The sequence below is a fragment of the Procambarus clarkii genome, chromosome 46 (assembly GCF_040958095.1).
Source record: "Procambarus clarkii isolate CNS0578487 chromosome 46, FALCON_Pclarkii_2.0, whole genome shotgun sequence".
Classification (NCBI taxonomy): domain Eukaryota; kingdom Metazoa; phylum Arthropoda; class Malacostraca; order Decapoda; family Cambaridae; genus Procambarus; species Procambarus clarkii.
In genome coordinates this window covers 23,051,854-23,072,714 of record NC_091195.1, presented here as the reverse complement: position 1 = coordinate 23,072,714, position 20,861 = coordinate 23,051,854, and the positions used below count along the sequence as shown (strand labels likewise).

Below are 20,861 nucleotides of genomic sequence, written 5' to 3'. Positions count from 1 at the left end.
TGAGTACATCATAAGCACATTAATTTTACATATTTTTTATCTTGTTTATCCCACCGTTATATATTGTTCATTTCTTCATTTGTCAATTACAGTATTGTTTTTTGCTCTTACTTTTATTCTATTGACATAGATTTGAATTTTTAATATTGCTTTTTTATAAATCTAAATTTTTACTGTTACTGTACTTGTAAAAATTATAGAAAGTAGATTTAAAGCAGATTTAGTACTTTACTGTTCTGTAATAGATTACTTGATTGTATGTTGACTCCAGTGTATCTAGATGCAAGCTGATATTGACCCTGAACTAAATCTGCTGTCACAAATCTACAATAACCATCATATTGATCATCACTGCTGCAGCTACTACACAGGGATTCTTGCAAAAAACAAACTCCAAAATAACACAAACCTATTAGTATTCAACCAAAATGTTAGATCACTAGATAAACATTTTGATGACATAAATGCACTACTCTCAGCATTAGGTACTAAACTATCATTCATTATTTTATCAGAAACATGGCTAAGTAAGTTGACCAGATCACACACTAGTAGGTGAAGGGACGACGACGTTTCGAATCGACTTCAGAATGGTCCAAGACGGACCGAAACGTCGTCGTCCTTTCACCTTCTAGTGTGTGGTCTGGTCAACATACTTTAGCCCCGTTATTGTGACTCATCGCCTGCACATGGCTAAGTAAGGACCATACCCAACTTATAACTTACCCAGTTATAAAGCCATTCACAATTGTTGACCAAATAAAAAAGGAGGTGGCACAGCTATCTATTACTATAACACCTTCATTTTCACTAGTGTTATTAGTGATAGAGACGACTATTGTGAATCTACCTTTGCTCAATTCTCGATTAAATCCCTCAAATCCTCCTTGACAATTGGAGCTATCAATAGATTTCCCAATACTAATACAACTGCATTCTCAGATCACCTAAGAAATCTAATCATAAACAACAAGCTCAACAAAAATCACGTTATTCTAGTAAGTGACTTCAATATTGACGCGTGTCAACGATATAGACCTCATGTTGACAATTTCCTAAACAGCATGAACTCCTGATTGCTAACCCCCACAATCACCAGGCCCACCCGAATCACTCAAACATCCGCAACAACCTTGGATCACTTATGGAATAACATAACCCCCCTTGCATCTGTTATTATCACTGACAGAACAACTGACCACTATCCAACCATCTTCTTAGTAAACTTGGACATAACACCATTGGATACCAAGAAACTTACCTTCAGGTTACACAGCAAAGCAGCAATAGTCAATCTCACAAATGCACTTCACAATGTAAACTTGGAATCTGAATTCAATAATACACAGGATATAAATTCATTAGTCAACACCTTCTTTTCCAAAACTGTATAGCCTCTACAACAGTCATTGTCCTCTCCTCACCAAGCAAATAACTGCCAAAAGATTAAACAACCCCATGCTCACGAGTGGCATACTCAAAGCAATCATCATGAAACATGAATATGAAAAAAACATAGTATTGGCCTAGTTATAAAATACATAGTTAATAAAATTAATTAATTAAGAGATACTCATTAATGCTTACCAGTATAACAGGAAGAACGAAACATTCCTATTATGGGCGTAGATTCAAAGAAGCAAAAGGAAACATGAAAAGCATATTAAGTCAATCAAGGATCTAAACAACAATCACATAACACGCAGATAAAACTCTCCAAGGATGGTTACACACCTGCAACAGACTTAGAAATGACAACTGAATTTAATAGCTTCTTTCCATCTGTTGGTGCTCACCTCGCCAAAAAAATCCCTCAGACACATGTTACTACATATCTTACCGTTAGCTATCCTAACTCTCTTTTTCCTTTTACCAGTCAGCTCGGCAGATGTTATGTCTATCATTTACTCATTAAAATCAAAGCTGGGAACACTAGTGAAATGCCATCTATGGTTTACACGAGTGCCGTTCATGCACTTGCCCCACCCATAGCTCTGATATTCAACAAATCTCTAGAATGTCATACTTTACCTGATATCCCTAAAAAAGCACGAGTAACTCTATATCTGTAATTATATTTGCTTGATATAATCTACAAGAGGAATTATATCTACTTGATATAATCTACACGAGTAATTATATCTGCTTGGTATAATCTACACAGCCCTTGACAAAAATGAGTTCCCAGTTGGGTTCTTCATTGACCTGAGAAAGGCCTTTGGTACTGTTAACTATAACTACCTCTTACTTAAACTTCTCCATTATGGAATCCGAGGTCTTGCCCTGAACTATATTCTCCTATCTTTGAGACAGACACCAATATGTTGCCATCAATGATATAACCTCCCCCACTCAATCATTATCTGTAGGAGTGCCACAGGGCAGCATTCTAGGACCTCTCCTACTTCTTATATACACCAATGATTTGCCTAATGTCTCTAACATTCTTAAACCTATGCTATTTGCTGACGATACTACTTTTTTCTACTCAGACCCCAACCCAAACACACTAAATAATGTTATAAATAACGAATTAAAAAAGTCCACTCATGGATGTTAACTAACTCGCACTAAACTTGAAAAATACTATCTACATTTTATTTGGAAGCAAATCATTAAATCTAATTCAACTTCAGGTAGACAAAGTTAACATCAGCAATAAAAATTATGGAAAGTTCCTTGGCCTATACATAGATAAGAGACTCAACTTCAGCACCCACATACAACACAGCCAAAAAAGGCTCAAAAACTTTACTCTCTAAAATAAAATATTATGTTTCCCACTCTGTTCTCCTTTAATTATACTACTCGATAATCTATCCCTATCTTACATACGGTATCTGTGCATGGGGTTAAACTACTGCAAATTACCTCAAGCCCATCATAACCCAGCAAAAAATACTGCTATCAGAACAATATCTAACTCTATTTTCAGACAACACACAGCCCCTCTTTTTAAATCCCTAAACATGCTGAACATTCATTCAATCCACACATTCTCTTGTCCTATTTACATGTACAAAACCTTGTTCTTAAATGCAAACCCTGTTCTGAAACTCTTCCTGGACAGATGTAATAGAACCCATAATCACCATACCAGAAATAACTATCTCATTGATATACGCAGAGTATTAATGCTTAGTATTAATACAAATAATAGAACATAACTAAACCTGTGTAAACACTCTATGCAAATAAAGAGACCTAGTGTTATGAACCCGACTACATCGTCGGAGTATGGAGTAGCGACGTCAGCTCCATCTGTGAGTCAGCTCTCTAACCCCACAGTATCTGCTGTCATATGGACGACGCCTTCTAGTGGAGACAGTCTGATTCCTGCAAATGGCTCAAGATTCCTGCCTTTGTTAACAAGTGAGGTAGTAGTGAGTGACCTCTGGTGATGTGGCGATTCAAGACCAGTGCCATCTGTTGGAGCTACAAGCAAAATGTCAATGCCCGAGTGTGTATGTTGCTTCCTGGTTTCTCCAGTACCTATAACTGATGACGTGTCTGTATCCACAGAGGTGACGTGGGGCAGCAGTGGTACTGAGGATGGCCCTGGGTAGCCTAAACTCTCCCAACTTAGTCCCGCCTGAAGGCTAAGTGAGCCGCCGCCGATCAGGAATAGTGTAGTTTCTGCTAGGGGAGTAGTAGCGGAAGAATTCAGCGTATCCTGGGATTGGCTACGGGGAAGAGACGACCGACAGTGAGGTGCCTGTCGAGGAGCATTACTAGCCCGTCGCTAGAGGCTTCTGCAATGTGTGCGATAACCCTGTATTTGTCTGTGTAGAGGCCCCAATCAGCGCTTGGCTGAGGTTCTCTGCCAGCACTTAGCTGGAAAGTGGTTGTGGGCAGAGAGGCCGCTCGTGAGACTGCCGGTAGGCTGGGCCACGGCAAAAGGTAGACTCGCCAGTGTTTCCCAGTACTGTGGCCAGTAAGGTTGGGAATGGTACTGTGTGTTGTGGAAACACGAATATTGACGAAGGCTGCATTGTGTTAGCGTCGTGGAGTGCTCAGTGTGAGACACCTGTATATACATCTATGTGTAGTAATATTTTATTTTAATGTTTTTATTTAAGGTGATGGGAATATATTGATAAAGGAATCAGTTGTGTTAATCCCTCCTTTTTTATTTATTGCATTACCTAGTCTACTTCATGAAAGCCACTGCCGACTTGGGGCCGGATACTATCACTTAGGTTCATCCATCAAGAACCCGGTTACGACCCAAAGAGGCCGTAACACCTAGTCTATGGAACTCACTCACCAACGAAATAAAAGCTGTCCAGCCTATGCCTTATTCATAAGTAAAAGCAAAAAGTACTTAGTTTCATCCTCGTAGTTTCCTACCTAGAGCTTTAAACTCGCCCTGTATCTTGTGCTACCCACCTCCACCAATGCTTAAGACATTCACCTTCACCATTGTAATCACTGCTAATAACTTATATCATAGTTGTTAGGTTGAACATAACTTATATCATAGTAGTTAGGTTGAACATAACTTATATCATAGTTGTTAGGTTGAACATAACTTATATCATAGTTGTTAGGTTGAACATAACTTATATCATAGTTGTTAGGTTGAACATAACTTATATCATAGTTGTTAGGTTGAACATAACTTATATCATAGTTGTTAGGTTGAACATAACTTATATCATAGTAGTTAGGTTGAACATAACTTATATCTTAGTTGTTAGGTTGAACATAACTTATATCATAGTTGTTAGGTTGAACATAACTTATATCATAGTTGTTAGGTTGAACATAACTTATATCATAGTTGTTAGGTTGAACATAACTTATATCATAGTTGTTAGGTTGAACATAACTTATATCATAGTTGTTAGGTTGAACATAACTAATATCATAGTTGTTAGGTTGAACATAACTTATATCATAGTTATGTTTTTACAATGTGTATAATAATATTCTTAACTTTGCGACAAATACAAACTTAATTATCTTTAAGATTAAAGATCTGCCCGAAACGCTCTCCGCGTTAGTGACTTTACAACAATGTAGAAACATCAATACTATTTACTTTCATAAACCCAATGTACATTATATGTATATATATATATATATATATATATATATATATATATATATATATATATATATATATATATATATATATATATATATATATATATATATATATATATATATATATATATATATATATTATTATTAAATATGACCGAAAAAGTAAGATTAATAATTCTAACACGAATTTTCTCAATCTTTCGTACATTTCTTTTCACTGTTGGAGGTAAATCAAAAATCAATTCTCCAAAATTCATTTTTATTTCTAGTCTGACGCGACACGAGCGCGTTTCGTAAAACTTATTACATTTTCAAAGACTTTAGTTTACAAATACACAACTGAATAGAACTTACGCATCTCCGATTTTATATCTACATTTGAATGAGGTGGAAGGGGTGATGTGGCATTAATCAACACAAGACAGAACAAGAGGTGGCATTAATAGGGTATTAATTTCATCAACACAAGACAGAACAAGAGGTGACATTAATAGGGTATTAATTTCATCAACACAAGACAGAACACGAAACAATGGGTATTGAATAGAAGTGTTTGTAGAAAGCCTATTGGTCCATATTTCTTGATGCTTCTATATTGGAGCGGAGTCTTGAGGTGGGTAGAATATAGTTGTGCAATAATTGGCTGTTGATTGCTGGTGTTGACTTCTTGATGTGTAGTGCCTCGCAAACGTCAAGCCGCCTGCTATCGCTGTATCTATCGATGATTTCTGTGTTGTTTACTAGGATTTCTCTGGCGATGGTTTGGTTGTGGGAAGAGATTATATGTTCCTTAATGGAGCCCTGTTGCTTATGCATCGTTAAACGCCTAGAAAGAGATGTTGTTGTCTTGCCTATATACTGGGTTTTTTGGAGCTTACAGTCCCCAAGAGGACATTTGAAGGCATAGACGACGTTAGTCTCTTTTAAAGCGTTCTGTTTTGTGTCTGGAGAGTTTCTCATGAGTAGGCTGGCCGTTTTATGGTTTTATAGTAAATCGTCAGTTGTATCATCTGATTTTTGTCTGTAGGGATAACGTTTCTATTAACAATATCTTTCAGGACCCTTTCCTCCGTTTTATGAGCTGTGGAAAAGAAGTTCCTGTAAAATAGTCTAATAGGGGGTATAGGTGTTGTGTTAGTTGTCTCTTCAGAGGTTGCATGGCTTTTCACTTTCCTTCTTATGATGTCTTCGACGAAACCATTGGAGAAGCCGTTGTTGACTAGGACCTGCCTTACCCTACAGAGTTCTTCGTCGACTTGCTTCCATTCTGAGCTGTGGCTGAGAGCACGGTCGACATATGCGTTAACAACACTCCTCTTGTACCTGTCTGGGCAGTCGCTGTTGGCATTTAGGCACATTCCTATGTTCGTTGTATATATATATATATATATATATATATATATATATATATATATATATATATATATATATATTATATATATATATAAATTTAAGTTCCTGACACAGACCACACAGGTGCTTACCTGTCAGTGCTTACCTGACAGTGCTTACCTGACAGTGCTTACCTGTCAGTGCTTACCTGTCAGTGCTTACCTGTCAGTGCTTACCTGAGAGTGCTTACCTGTCAGTGCTTACCTGACAGTGGTTACCTGTCAGTGCTTACCTGTCAGTGCTTACCTGTCAGTGCTTACCTGACAGTGGTTACCTGTCAGTGCTTACCTGAGTGTGCTTACCTGTCAGTGCTTACCTGTCAGTGCTTACCTGAGAGTGCTTACCTGACAGTGCTTACCTGTCAGTGCTTACCTGACAGTGCTTACCTGACAGTACTTACCTGTCAGTGCTTACCTGACAGTGCTTACCTGTCAGTGCTTACCTGAGAGTGCTTACCTGTCAGTGCTTACCTGTCAGTGCTTACCTGACAGTGCTTACCTGTCAGTGCTTACCTGAGAGTGCTTACCTGTCAGTGCTTACCTGACAGTGCTTACCTGACAGTGGTTACTTGTCAGTGCTTACCTGTCAGTGCTTACTTGTCAGTGCTTACTTGTCAGTGCTTACCTGAGAGTGCTTACCTGAGAGTGCTTACCTGTCAGTGCTTACCTGACAGTGCTTACCTGTCAGTGCTTACCTGTCAGTGCTTACCTGTCAGTGCTTACCTGTCAGTGCTTACCTGTCAGTGCTTACCTGTCAGTGCTTAACTGTCAGTGCTTACTTGTCAGTGCTTACCTGTCAGTGCTTACTTGTCAGTGCTTACTTGTCAGTGCTTACCTGAGAGTGCTTACCTGAGAGTGCTTACCTGAGAGTGCTTACCTGAGAGTGCTTACCTGTCAGTGTTTACCTGTCAGTGCTTTCCTGTCAGTGCTTTCCTGTCAGTGCTTACCTGTCAGAGCTTACCTGTCAGTGCTTTCCTGTCAGTGCTTTCCTGTCAGTGCTTACCTGTCAGTGCTTACCTGTCAGTGCTTACCTGTCAGTGCTTACCTGTCAGTGCTTACCTGTCAGTGCTTACCTGTCAGTGCTTACCTGTCAGTGCTTACCTGAGAGTGCTTACCTGTCAGTGCTTACCTGTCAGTGCTTAACTGTCAGTGCTTACCTGTCAGTGCTTACCTGTCAGTGCTTTCCTGTCAGTGCTTTCCTGTCAGTGCTTTCCTGTCAGTGCTTACCTACAGTTCCCGTTGGTGTATGAACGGGAAGGTAGGGCAAGGCCACCGTTGGTGTATGTCTCACACAAGGGGACCGTTGGTGTATGTCTCACACAAGGGGACCGTTGGTGTATGTCTCACACAAGGTGACCGTTGGTGTATGTCTCACACAAGGTGACCGTTGGTGTATGTCTCACACAAGGGGACCGTTGTTGTATGTCTCACACAAGGTGACCGTTGGTGTATGTCTCACACAAGGCCACCGCTGGTGTATGTCTCACACAAGGCCACCGTTGGTGTATGTCTCACACAAGGTGACCGTTGGTGTATGTCTCACACAAGGTGACCGTTGGTGTATGTCTCACACAAGGGGACCGTTGTTGTATGTCTCACACAAGGTGACCGTTGGTGTATGTCTCACACAAGGCCACCGTTGGTGTATGTCTCACACAAGGCCACCGTTGGTGTATGTCTCACACAAGGCCACCGTTGGTGTATGTCTCACACAAGGGGACCGTTGTTATATGTCTCACACAAGGCCACCGTTGGTGTATGTCTCACACAAGGGGACCGTTGGTGTATGTCTCACACAAGGCCACCGTTAGTGTATGTCTCACACAAGGTGACCGTTGGTGTATGTCTCACACAAGGGGACCGTTGGTGTATGTCTCACACAAGGCCACCGTTGGTGTATGTCTCACACAAGGTGACCGTTGGTGTATGTCTCACACAAGGGGACCGTTGGTGTATGTCTCACACAAGGCCACCGTTGGTGTATGTCTCACACAAGGGGACCGTTGGTGTATGTCTCACACAAGGCCACCGTTGGTGTATGTCTCACACAAGGTGACCGTTGGTGTATGTCTCACACAAGGGGACCGTTGGTGTATGTCTCACACAAGGTGACTGTTGGTGTATGTCTCACACAAGGCCACCGTTGGTGTATGTCTCACACAAGGTGACCGTTGGTGTATGTCTCACACAAGGCCACCGTTGGTGTATGTCTCACACAAGGCCACCGTTGGTGTATGTCTCACACAAGGGGACCGTTGGTGTATGTCTCACACAAGGGGACCGAGATCATGAGGCACAAGCCGTCATATACAAACTTGCAACCCTCGCATGTGGTTGGATGTTTGGACCTGGGCCCCACAGCACAATTACACTGGTCACATTTATCATAACTTCCTGCCATCTCTGCTACATAGCTGGCGCTCTGGGAGGATACTCACCCAAAAGAATATATCTTACTTCTCTGTTTATATATATATTTTCTTTATTGTTTGTTGATTAATAATATTAGTACACGATAATATTCATGTTGCCCAGCACACTAATCCACTTAGCTATAAATACTGGGAAAGGCCTTGAGCCTGTAGTATAGCCTTCTATTCCTCCTTTAACTCTTTGAATGCCCCTGAATAGGGCCTAACAGCTGGGTGGACAGCGCTTCGGATTAGTAGTCTTAAGGTTCGGGGTTCGATCCCCGGTGGAGGCGGAAACAAATGGGCAGAGTTTCTTACACCCTGATGCCCCTGTTACCTAGCCGTAAATAGGTGTCTGGGAGTTAGACAGCTGGTGTGGGTTGCTTCCTAAGGGAGTATAACATAAAGGAGGCCTGGTCTAGGACCGGGCCGCGGGGACGCTAAGCCCCGAAACCATCTCAAGATAACATCAAGATAGCCGCCAGCTATGGTTAGCACCACACTTGAATTCCAAAACGTAGGCCTCTTTCTACCACTCGTATATCACTTCAACCCGTTCTCGCACTTGCTTATAGTCAATATCTTGCTTATGAATAAGTGCATATGTGACATACTAATTTATTGTGAATAATTGAGTTTACCTTGAAAAGCTGAATATAAAACCACAACCTAACCTAACCTTCTTAGTATGTTAAGATATACAATTAGTACTGAACCTATACCTATACTGATATTACAGTTTTATAAAAATAATAAAACAAAATTAAAATATTTAAATAAATTTTAAAGTAACCTAGGATATAGTCAATTTTTTTTTTAAATCTCTATTGTTTAATAAAACTGAGAAAAAGTTAGTCCCTTGAAAGGAAAAAATATGGCTTGGAATATATCACATATGTATTTATTTATAAGCGAAATAGTGACTATAAGCAATAAGTCATATAGGTGCTGTCTTGTGTGAGAGCAGGTTGATTTCTGATGATATTTTGTTGCTGTGTCGCAGGTTCGTTAGTTACGCTTTAGTCTGCCACTTAATATTTGTGTCATGCCCTTAACACCCGGGAAATTGGAACTCTAACTAGGAGCTCTAGCACCCACCCCCCTAACATCTCATCAGTATGATGCTTACATCAGTAGCATCATAATATGCTACTTAAGATGCACACTCACGTAAACCACAAAGAGGTCTACACTGCTACACTGAGGTGTGGAGGCAACCAGACTGGGACATGTCCACCCACTGATGTCCTCACTTACTCTGTTGATGTACCCTCGGCTTCCATTGGATCACCGCCCAGTCTGACGTGCAGGACAGAACTACCTTCCGTCAATTGCTCCAGCCAAATGTCAACTCCCAAATCCACATCTGTCACATATGTCCTCTGGTCCTCCACACAACCAGCCCTTGTGCGCTTCCGGCCACCCTGTGTCCTTGAAGTACCGCCTTCCTTATTGCAGCCATAACTGGCGGATGATTCTTAGACGGTACCGACATTCTGGCGTCCCAGATGTCTCCACTAGCTTGCTTCCACACACACACACACACACACCCATTCATACACATAAGGTGGATATGTGATAAGGTAGTGTTATGATCCCAGGTAGCCGAAAAACGAGTCTCCCCTTTGAGAATTATTCTATCAAGCCTGACCTGACTAGAAGGTCCAGGAAATATAGAGGTGAAGATACAGATGTAAAATAGTTGCTTGGATATGATGAACAATTTCCACCAATTGAACCATATCATCAAAATTGAAGATGACGCTAAGATTTATGGTAAAGTATGGAGTGAACATAATATTGAGGCCTTACACAGCGATCTACATGAACTCCACAAGTATCGGACGATTGACAAATGCTCTTTAATTTCGAAAACTGCAAATACCATGCATATGCGGCATAACATTGCACATCGCAACTATCAAATAAGAAATATGTGGCAAAAATAAAAATATAAAAGAGGGTTGTCAGGTCTATCAAGGGGGTGCTGAGAAGGGAGGCGGCATTTTCTGTTGTCCATTGGTTGACACGGATGAAGTGAATGTAGTTGAAAGCTCTGCTGTTTGAAGCCGTGAGTGTCTTTTCCATACTGCACCGATGAGGTCAGCCTGTTCTTGTGGGTCTTCTATTTTTCCCTGTTGTTCCTCGACATCTTCATCCAGGAATGTGTGTATGAGGCGGGTGAGGCTGGGGTTAGCCGATCCCAAGAGCTGTCTGATCTTATGCCAGAAGGCTCCCGGTTCCTTTTTGTACTGGTTGGCCTATCTCACGAGGGTTCCCCATATGTGGCTCTTATGAGTTAGCATTAGGTCTATGGTTTTCCTTCTGAGTGATTGTAGGAACAACGCTGGTGGCTGGCCAGTTTGGTAGTGGCTTTGACAGGCTCGTTGGTACTCCTTCATTTTACCTCTGATTTCTTGGGTCGGTTTATATTGGTGGTGGATCTTTCACAGATGGTCTCAGTTGCAAGTTGGATGCTTTTGTGGATGGTATTTACTGCTTGGTCTATTGTTTGGGTGGGTAGGTTGTCAAACTCGATGATGGGGTCGTCAGTGAGGAAGGTGTCATAGTCACCTGGGAGGTGTCACAAACTGGAAGGGAGGTAGCTTAGAGGGTGGTGACCACATGTATGTGATCCGATCCCACGTTCTTGCCTGGGGGTCACTCTGCAGTGGAACAGGTCACAGTCTCTGTTGGTCAGTACTATGTCAGGGGAGTCCCCTCACAGTGCCAGTAAAGAATGTCTTGAAGTGGGGGCCTTCGAAGGAGAGGTCTCTGTTTTGCATTAAACTGAAGAGCTGTCTGCCCTTTAGGTCTGCTCTGGTAGGAGCGTTGAATAGGGCCTAGTGGTGGTGGGCATTCAGGTCTTCTGCAATTATAGTTGGGAGTGTCCTGTCGAGCAGCCTGTTGAGTGGGATAGAGGGGAAGTAAGTGAGTCCTGGGGGTAGGTATGCGGTGCAGACGATTAGGGGGCCGTGTGAGGTGGTGAATTCTATTGCAAGGAAGTGGTCATCTTCTATGAGGATGGGGCGGTAGGAAAGCCTTCTCTTTATTAGGATTGCCACCCCGCTGTGCATCCCCCTGTTGACCTCCCTAGTGGAATATTCCCAAAGTGAGGTGTGCTGGTCCTGTCTAGCCGCTGTTTCATTGAGTAAGATAATATCTGGGTTAAGTCTGGCTACCTCCAGGGTGAGGAGGTATCTGTTGTTGAAGTAGAGTCTGATATTCACTTGAAGAATGGTGATCCCCATTGTTGGTTGTGAGTCGTATGTGTTTGTTCGGCTCGAGTGTCAGTGTTGTTAACTTCGGTTTGGCTGTTGATGTGTGTGTAGGTGGAGGATAGGTCTTTTGGACCAGCTATCATGTTCCTGGTTCCGGCCGGGGGGGATGGATGAGGTTTTCCACACGTTGCTGTACAATTGAGGGGTCTTTGTTGACGCTACTGTTCTCGATGTCCACGTCTGTAGTGCTAGAGTCACTCACAGATGGAGTATTAGGGGGGGTTGCTTGCCCTTACCCTGTCCTCAGGGGATGAGCTTCGGCTGCTAGAGTTGGCCCTGAGCCTCTTAGAACAATGGTGTGTGGAACTGCGGTGTGTGAGGCGCTGATTGCGTCTAGGGTTTCTTATGGCAAGGGTGCTTGTGAGGGCTTTGAGTATAATCCTGTCTGGGACTACTGTAGGAAGGGTGGACCTGGGTGTTTGCTAGGTTGTCGTGGTGGAGGGGCCGGGGTGATTCTGGGAGTTTGGTGTCTCTTGAGCGTTGGATGAGGCCTGGGGGTGGAGAGTATTTGGGTTGAGGTTGTTGGGTTGTGCTTGGTCCTGGCCGGCGGCTGTGTTGTTAGGAGATAGGTAGGCCAACGAGTCCATGGACATGTGGACAGGGGACAGGCCATTGTGCCTCTTGTTGGTTGGGGTTGCCCCAGGCGTTTACTGGTAGAGGAGGGGCAGGAATGGTGATTGCTGCTTGTTGACGGGCTGTTGTCACCGTTTCTTGTGCTTGCTTGATTGCATCCTGTTTATGGGGACACAAATGAGAGATTGCAATGTGTGCACCATTGCATAGTGCACATTTGGGCGTTGGGCTTGTGCATTCCCTGTAGTTGTGTTCCCCTGCCCACCTGCTGCACTTGGGGATTTCAATGTGGCATGCACTGGAATAGTGGTCATACTGGAAGTATTGTTTGAGCTTCTGAAACCTCTGTAGTGTGATTTGGTCAGGGCCAGACTTGATGCCAAATGCAGAAAAGCCAAGGTTGCAGACTTGTGCTGCTTGCTCCGGTGAAGCCAGAGTTAGCTTCAGTACTGGTTGTTGTGGGATTGAGTTGTAAACCAGTGGGCCTGAATTATTTTAATATCCCTGTTTTATCTCCAGATTTCTGCAGATATCTCGTCAACTGAGTGATCCATGATGATGTCATGGATCCTATGTACAAAGATAGTGCGTTTGGCTTGGAATTCGGCCGGGGGGTAGACTGTGATCCACCTTCTCCAATAGTGTGTTCAGACTGCCGGTCGAAAGGAGTTCTGGAAGGTCTGCATTGTGTACCAACAAGATGGCTCCAGTTGTTATTTTGAACACATTTTTTGTAGGTAATCTGGGTGATCTCATGAATTACTTCAAGTAGTTGGGCTGGAGAACGAATCTGGCCAGATTCGTCAGTGAACCTGACTTTGGCCGCCATGACCTTGTTGGGCCAGGAAGCCTAGTCTAATCTATACTAAGGTGGATGTTTGTGTTGTGTCTTGGTAGACTAAGTGGCTGGTGGGTGTTAGTTCGGCCGAGGCCGCTAACTTCTGGTTGTTAGGCACCTAGAGCTACTTGAACAGTTGGTAATTAAACCTATCGATAGCCTAAGCCTGCTACAAGGCTGTTAGTTGCCTGATCAAACCTTCGCGAGAATTTCAAGAACCCAGTTTTGGCTACCGCTCGGGAATGATCGTTTAGAATAGCGAAATACAAGAGGTAGAAACAGTTTAGAAAGACAGCCTAATTCACATCTTAATTCTATGATTAGTAGGTTGTGCATTGTTTATTGTGTGAGTGTGTGTGTGTGGAGTGTTGTTGTACAGGCATGGAGAGAATGAGGAGGATGGGGGGGGGGGGAGGGGAAGGGTGAGGATGGGGATGGGATTATTTTGACATCATTCTGCTGTAAGCGTCTGTAGAGCTGGTTGGGTCACAGTTCAATTGCCAAGGCCTCAACGGCGCGACTTGGCGACGAGAGAACTTGTAGTTGACTGAGAGCAAGTCTGGCTGCTGAGCGGCCGGCCGGCTGTGATTGGCTGGCTGGCGCACCAATCCTGAGAGAGGTGGGCGGGGCCAAGGCGCGGACGTCCCTGTAGATGGCGGGAGCTCCTGGGCTTTATGCCCTTGTGTGTTTATGCCTTTATGCTCTAAGTGGGCTCCCATACGAGGAATAGTTGAGAGTTTACAGGGTTAACAACACTGTAAACCAGACATGACACGGCTGAACTCATCGAAACTTAAAATGTTGAAGAATTTGTTGATCGTTCTGTCCTCGTCGAGGCCACTCGAGAGATAGTGGCCCTCAGGCAAATTCAGGTAAATATGAACACGGTGGACTGGACGGTATGAGAATAGCTTGAGCTGCTTCAACTCTCTGTGAGTAATTTATATCTCATTAAATTTATTTTAATTTCAAAACATGAAATACATTTTGAAATAAATTTATTTATATATTAAAACATTAGTAGCCAAATATAAACAGATCTAACAGAGAACTGTACTAAGATCAGGTTCAGTCTCGTGTCCTGTATACAGCTCTGCTGTATAGTGTAGAATACTTATCTCTGAGAGTATTACATGTAACACAGGCCCAGAGGAATCTTTACCGACCTTCCTTTCTCTCTCATAATTTTATAATTTCATCACGAAATTCATAAACCGTTTTTCTTTTAAGACAATCAGAAATCACTTGGTTGTAAAATATTTGTTTTGTCTTAAATCCTGTTGATAATATGATGGTTAGAGCACTAGTTCTTGGTCTGGTCTGGGACAGGCAGCCATCTCTGGGACACCCAGCATCTTGCCACAGAGTATCCCAGCCATCTCTGGGACACCCAGCATCTTGCTACAGAGTATCCCAGCCATCTCTGGGACACCCAGTATCTTGCCACAGAGTATCCCAGCCATCTCTGGGACACCCAGTATCTTGCCACAGAGTATCCCAGCCATCTCTGGGACACCCAGCATCTTGCCACAGAGTATCCCAGCCATCTCTGGGACACCCAGCATCTTGCCACAGAGTATCCCAGCCATCTCTGGGGCACCCAGCATCTTGCCACAGGGTATCCCAGCCATCTCTGGGGCACCCAGCATCTTGCCACAGAGTATCCCAGCCATCTCTGGGACACCCAGCATCTTGCCACAGAGTATCCCAGCCATCTCTGGGACACCCAGCATCTTGCCACAGAGTATCCCAGCCATCTCTGGGGCACCCAGCATCTTGCCACAGGGTATCCCAGCCATCTCTGGGGCACCCAGCATCTTGCCACAGAGTATCCCAGCCATCTCTGGGACACCCAGCATCTTGCTGGTATCCCAGCCATCTCTGGGACACCCAGCATCTTGCCACAGGGTATCCCAGCCATCTCTGGGACACCCAGCATCTTGCCACAGGGTATCCCAGCCATCTCTGGGACACCCAGCATCTTGCTACAGGGTATCCCAGCCATCTCTGGGACACCCAGCATCTTGCCACAGGGTATCCCAGCCATCTCTGGGACACCCAGCATCTTATTACAGGGTATCCCAGCCATCTCTGGGACACCTAGCATCTTGCCACAGGGTATCCCATCCATCTCTGGGACACTCAACATCTTGCAACAGAGTATCCCAGCCATCTCTGGGACACCCAGCATCTTGCCCACAGGGTATCCCAGCCATCTCTGGGACACCCAGCATCTTGCCACAGAGTATCCCAGCCATCTCTGGGGCACCCAGCATCTTGCCACAGGGTATCCCAGCCATCTCTGGGACACCCAGCATCTTGCCACAGAGTATCCCAGCCATCTCTGGGACACCCAGCATCTTGCCACAGAGTATCCCAGCCATCTCTGGGACACCCAGCATCTTGCCACAGAGTATCCCAGCCATCTCTGGGACACCCAGCATCTTGCCACAGAGTATCCCAGCCATCTCTGGGACACCCAGCATCTTGCCACAGAGTATCCCAGCCATATCTTGGGCACCCAGCATCTTGCCACAGGGGTATCCCAGCCATCTCTGGGACACCCAGCATCTTGCCACAGGGTATCCCAGCCACCTATGGGACACCCAGCATCTTGCCACAGGGTATCCCAGCCACCTATGGGACACCCAGCATCTTGCCACAGAGTATCCCAGCCATCTCTAGGACACCCAGCATTCTTCCACAGGGTATCCCAGCCATCTCTGGGACACCCAGCATCTTGCCACAGGGTATCCCAGCCATCTCTGGGACACCCAGCATCTTGCCACAGAGTATCCCAGCCATCTCTGGGACACCCAGCATCTTGCCACAGGGTATCCCAGCCATCTCTGGGACACCCAGCATCTTGCCACAGAGTATCCCAGCCATCTCTGGGACACCCAGCATCTTGCCACAGAGTATCCCAGCCATCTCTGGGACACCCAGCATCTTGCTACAGGGTATCCCAGCCATCTCTGGGACACCCAGCATCTTGCCACAGGGTATCCCAGCCATCTCTGGGACACCTAGCATCTTGCCACAGGGTATCCCAGCCATCTCTGGGGCACCTAGCATCTTGCCACAGGGTATCCCAGCCATCTCTGGGGCACCTAGCATCTTGCCACAGAGTATCCCAGCCATCTCTGGGACACCTAGCATCTTGCCACAGGGTATCCCAGCCATCTCTGGGGCACCTAGCATCTTGCCACAGGGTATCCCAGCCATCTCTGGGGCACCCAGCATCTTGCCACAGAGAATCCCAGCCATCTCTGGGACACCCAGCATCTTGCCACAGAGTATCCCAGCCATCTCTGGGACACCCAGCATCTTGCCACAGAGTATCCCATCCATCTCTGGGACACCCAACATCTTGCCACAGAGTATCCCAGCCATCGCTGGGGCACTCAACATCTTGCCACAGAGTATCCCAGCCATTTCTGGGACACCCAGCATCTTGCCACAGGGTATCCCAGCCATCTCTGGGACACCCAGCATCTTGCCACAGAGTATCCCAGCCATCTCTGGGGCACCCAGCATCTTGCCACAGGGTATCCCAGCCATCTCTGGGACACCCAGCATCTTGCCACAGAGTATCCCAGCCATCTCTGGGACACCCAGCATCTTGCCACAGAGTATCCCAGCCATCTCTGGGGCACCCAGCATCTTGCCACAGAGTATCCCAGCCATCTCTGGGACACCCAGCATCTTGCCACAGAGTATCCCAGCCATCTCTGGGACACCCAGCATTCTTCCACAGGGTATCCCAGCCATCTCTGGGACACTCAACATCTTGCCACAGAGTATCCCAGCCATCTCTGGGACACCCAGCATCTTGCCCACAGGGCATCCCAGCCATCTCTGGGACACCCAGCATCTTGCTACAGGGTATCCCAGCCATCTCTGGGACACCCAGCATCTTGCCACAGGGTATCCCAGCCATCTCTGGGACACTTAGCATCTTGCCACAGGGTATCCCATCCATCTCTGGGACACTCAACATCTTGCCACAGAGTATCCCAGCCATCTCTGGGACACCCAGCATCTTGCCCACAGGGTATCCCAGCCATTTCTGGGACACCCAGCATCTTGCCACAGAGTATCCCAGCCATCTCTGGGGCACCCAGCATCTTGCCACAGGGTATCCCAGCCATCTCTGGGACACCCAGCATCTTGCCACAGAGTATCCCAGCCATCTCTGGGACACCCAGCATCTTGCCACAGAGTATCCCAGCCATCTCTGGGGCACCCAGCATCTTGCCACAGAGTATCCCAGCCATCTCTGGGACACCCAGCATCTTGCCACAGAGTATCCCAGCCATCTCTGGGACACCCAGCATCTTGCCACAGAGTATCCCAGCCATCTCTGGGACACCCAGCATCTTGCCACAGAGTATCCCAGCCATATCTTGGGCACCCAGCATCTTGCCACAGGGGTATCCCAGCCATCTCTGGGACACCCAGCATCTTGCCACAGGGTATCCCAGCCACCTATGGGACACCCAGCATCTTGCCACAGGGTATCCCAGCCACCTATGGGACACCCAGCATCTTGCCACAGAGTATCCCAGCCATCTCTAGGACACCCAGCATTCTTCCACAGGGTATCCCAGCCATCTCTGGGACACCCAGCATCTTGCCACAGGGTATCCCAGCCATCTCTGGGACACCCAGCATCTTGCCACAGAGTATCCCAGCCATCTCTGGGACACCCAGCCTCTTGCCACAGGGTATCCCAGCCATCTCTGGGACACCCAGCATCTTGCCACAGAGTATCCCAGCCATCTCTGGGACACCCAGCATCTTGCCACAGAGTATCCCAGCCATCTCTGGGACACCCAGCATCTTGCTACAGGGTATCCCAGCCATCTCTGGGACACCCAGCATCTTGCCACAGGGTATCCCAGCCATCTCTGGGACACCTAGCATCTTGCCACAGGGTATCCCAGCCATCTCTGGGGCACCTAGCATCTTGCCACAGGGTATCCCAGCCATCTCTGGGGCACCTAGCATCTTGCCACAGAGTATCCCAGCCATCTCTAGGACACCTAGCATCTTGCCACAGGGTATCCCAGCCATCTCTGGGGCACCTAGCATCTTGCCACAGGGTATCCCAGCCATCTCTGGGGCACCCAGCATCTTGCCACAGAGTATCCCAGCCATCTCTGGGACACCCAGCATCTTGCCACAGAGTATCCCAGCCATCTCTGGGACACCCAGCATCTTGCCACAGAGTATCCCATCCATCTCTGGGACACCCAACATCTTGCCACAGAGTATCCCAGCCATCGCTGGGGCACTCAACATCTTGCCACAGAGTATCCCAGCCATCTCTGGGACACCCAGCATCTTGCCACAGGGTATCCCAGCCATCTCTGGGACACCCAGCATCTTGCCACAGAGTATCCCAGCCATCTCTGGGACACCCAGCATCTTGCCACAGAGTATCCCAGCCATCTCTGGGGCACCCAGCATCTTGCCACAGAGTATCCCAGCCATCTCTGGGACACCCAGCATCTTGCCACAGAGTATCCCAGCCATCTCTGGGACACCCAGCATTCTTCCACAGGGTATCCCAGCCATCTCTGGGACACCCAGCATCTTGCCACAGGGTATCCCAGCCATCTCTGGGACACCCAGCATCTTGCCACAGAGTATCCCAGCCATCTCTGGGACACCCAGCATCTTGCCACAGGGTATCCCAGCCATCTCTGTGACACCCAGCATCTTGCCACAGAGTATCCCAGCCATCTCTGGGACACCCAGCATCTTGCCACAGGGTATCCCAGCCATCTCTGGGACACCCAGCATCTTGCCACAGAGTATCCCAGCCATCTCTGGGGCACCCAGCATCTTGCCACAGAGTATCCCAGCCATCTCTGGGACACCCAGCATCTTGCCACAGGGTATCCCAGCCATCTCTGGGACACCCAGCAACTTGCCACAGAGTATCCCAGCCATCTCTGGGACACCCAGCATCTTGCCACAGAGTATCCCAGCCATCTCTGGGACACCCAGCATCTTGCCACAGAGTATCCCAGCCATCTCTGGGGCACCCAGCATCTTGCCACAGAGTATCCCAGCCATCTCTGGGCCACCCAGCATCTTGCCATAGGGTATCCCAGCCATCTCTGGGGCACCCAGCATCTTGCCACAGAGTATCCCAGCCATCTCTGGGACATCCAGCATCTTGCCACAGGGTATCCCAACTATCTCTGGGAAAGCCAGCATCTTGCCACAGAGTATCCCAGCCATCTCTGGGACACCCAGCATCTTGCCACAGGGTATCCCAGCCATCTCTGGGATACCCAGCAACTTGCCACAGAGTATCCCAGCCATCTCTGGGGCATCCAGCATCTTGCTACAGAGTATCCCAGCCATCTCTGGGACACCCAGCAACTTGCCACAGAGTATCCCAGCCATCTTTGGGACACCCAGCATCTTGCCACAGAGTATCCCAATAATAGATGTAATTTGGAATGCTTTAACGTGACAATTCCAACCAGGCATAACTTCTTCTATTAGTTTTTTAGAAGGATTCTCTCTCCCCTTCCTTAACCAGCACTGACATAACAGATGAAAAAAAAGAGTAATTGAAACTGTTTTGATAGATATTACACTGAAGATTTGTGTTGACAGTTGCAATAATTGATATATGAATATTATCAAGTTTTCTGTTAAACAGACACTAAGCTTTTTTAGGTCAGCAATAGTGGCTTTCTGCCAGTTTAAATGTTTTAAGGTTGGTTACTGTTCTCACTGTCAGCAGCAACAGTTTGATAGTGAGGTATAATGAAGGTGAAGAATTTGAGAAAATTATCAAAATGAGACTTTCCTCTCCAGTCATTTAAAGGAAAGTCAACGTAATATTAAACTGAGCATAAACAGTTTTGACCAGCACATGCAAAAGTTTTGTTAAATTTTAAAAGCCTAAGTCTTCTTGTATCGTATTAAGTTTTTCTTAATTTATTAAGAAAATTAATTTATTTTTTATCTACGTGGTTTATATACTTTAAACAAGACAGGTCTCAGGCCAGAGTCCTGAGGACCATTGACAACTATGGTAATGTTGCACTTGAGTGTTGTATCTACGTGGTTTATATATACGGTAAACAAGACAGGTCTCAGGCCAGAGTCCTGAGGACCATTGACAACTATGGTAATGTTGCACTTGAGTGTTGTATCAACATGGTTTATATATACGGTAAACAAGACAGGTCTCAGGCCAGAGTCCTGAGGACCATTGACAACTATGGTAATGTTGCACTTGAGTGTTGTATCTACGTGGTTTATATATACGGTAAACAAGACAGGTCTCAGG

The 20,861-nt window shown here is 45.9% G+C and overlaps 1 protein-coding gene across 4 annotated transcripts in view; it reads left to right on the top strand.

The window, feature by feature from the left end:
- Positions 1-20,861, top strand: part of LOC138350668 (uncharacterized) — a 625,641-nt gene that overhangs the window by 401,068 nt on the left and 203,712 nt on the right. The gene's annotated exons all lie outside the window — the stretch shown is intronic.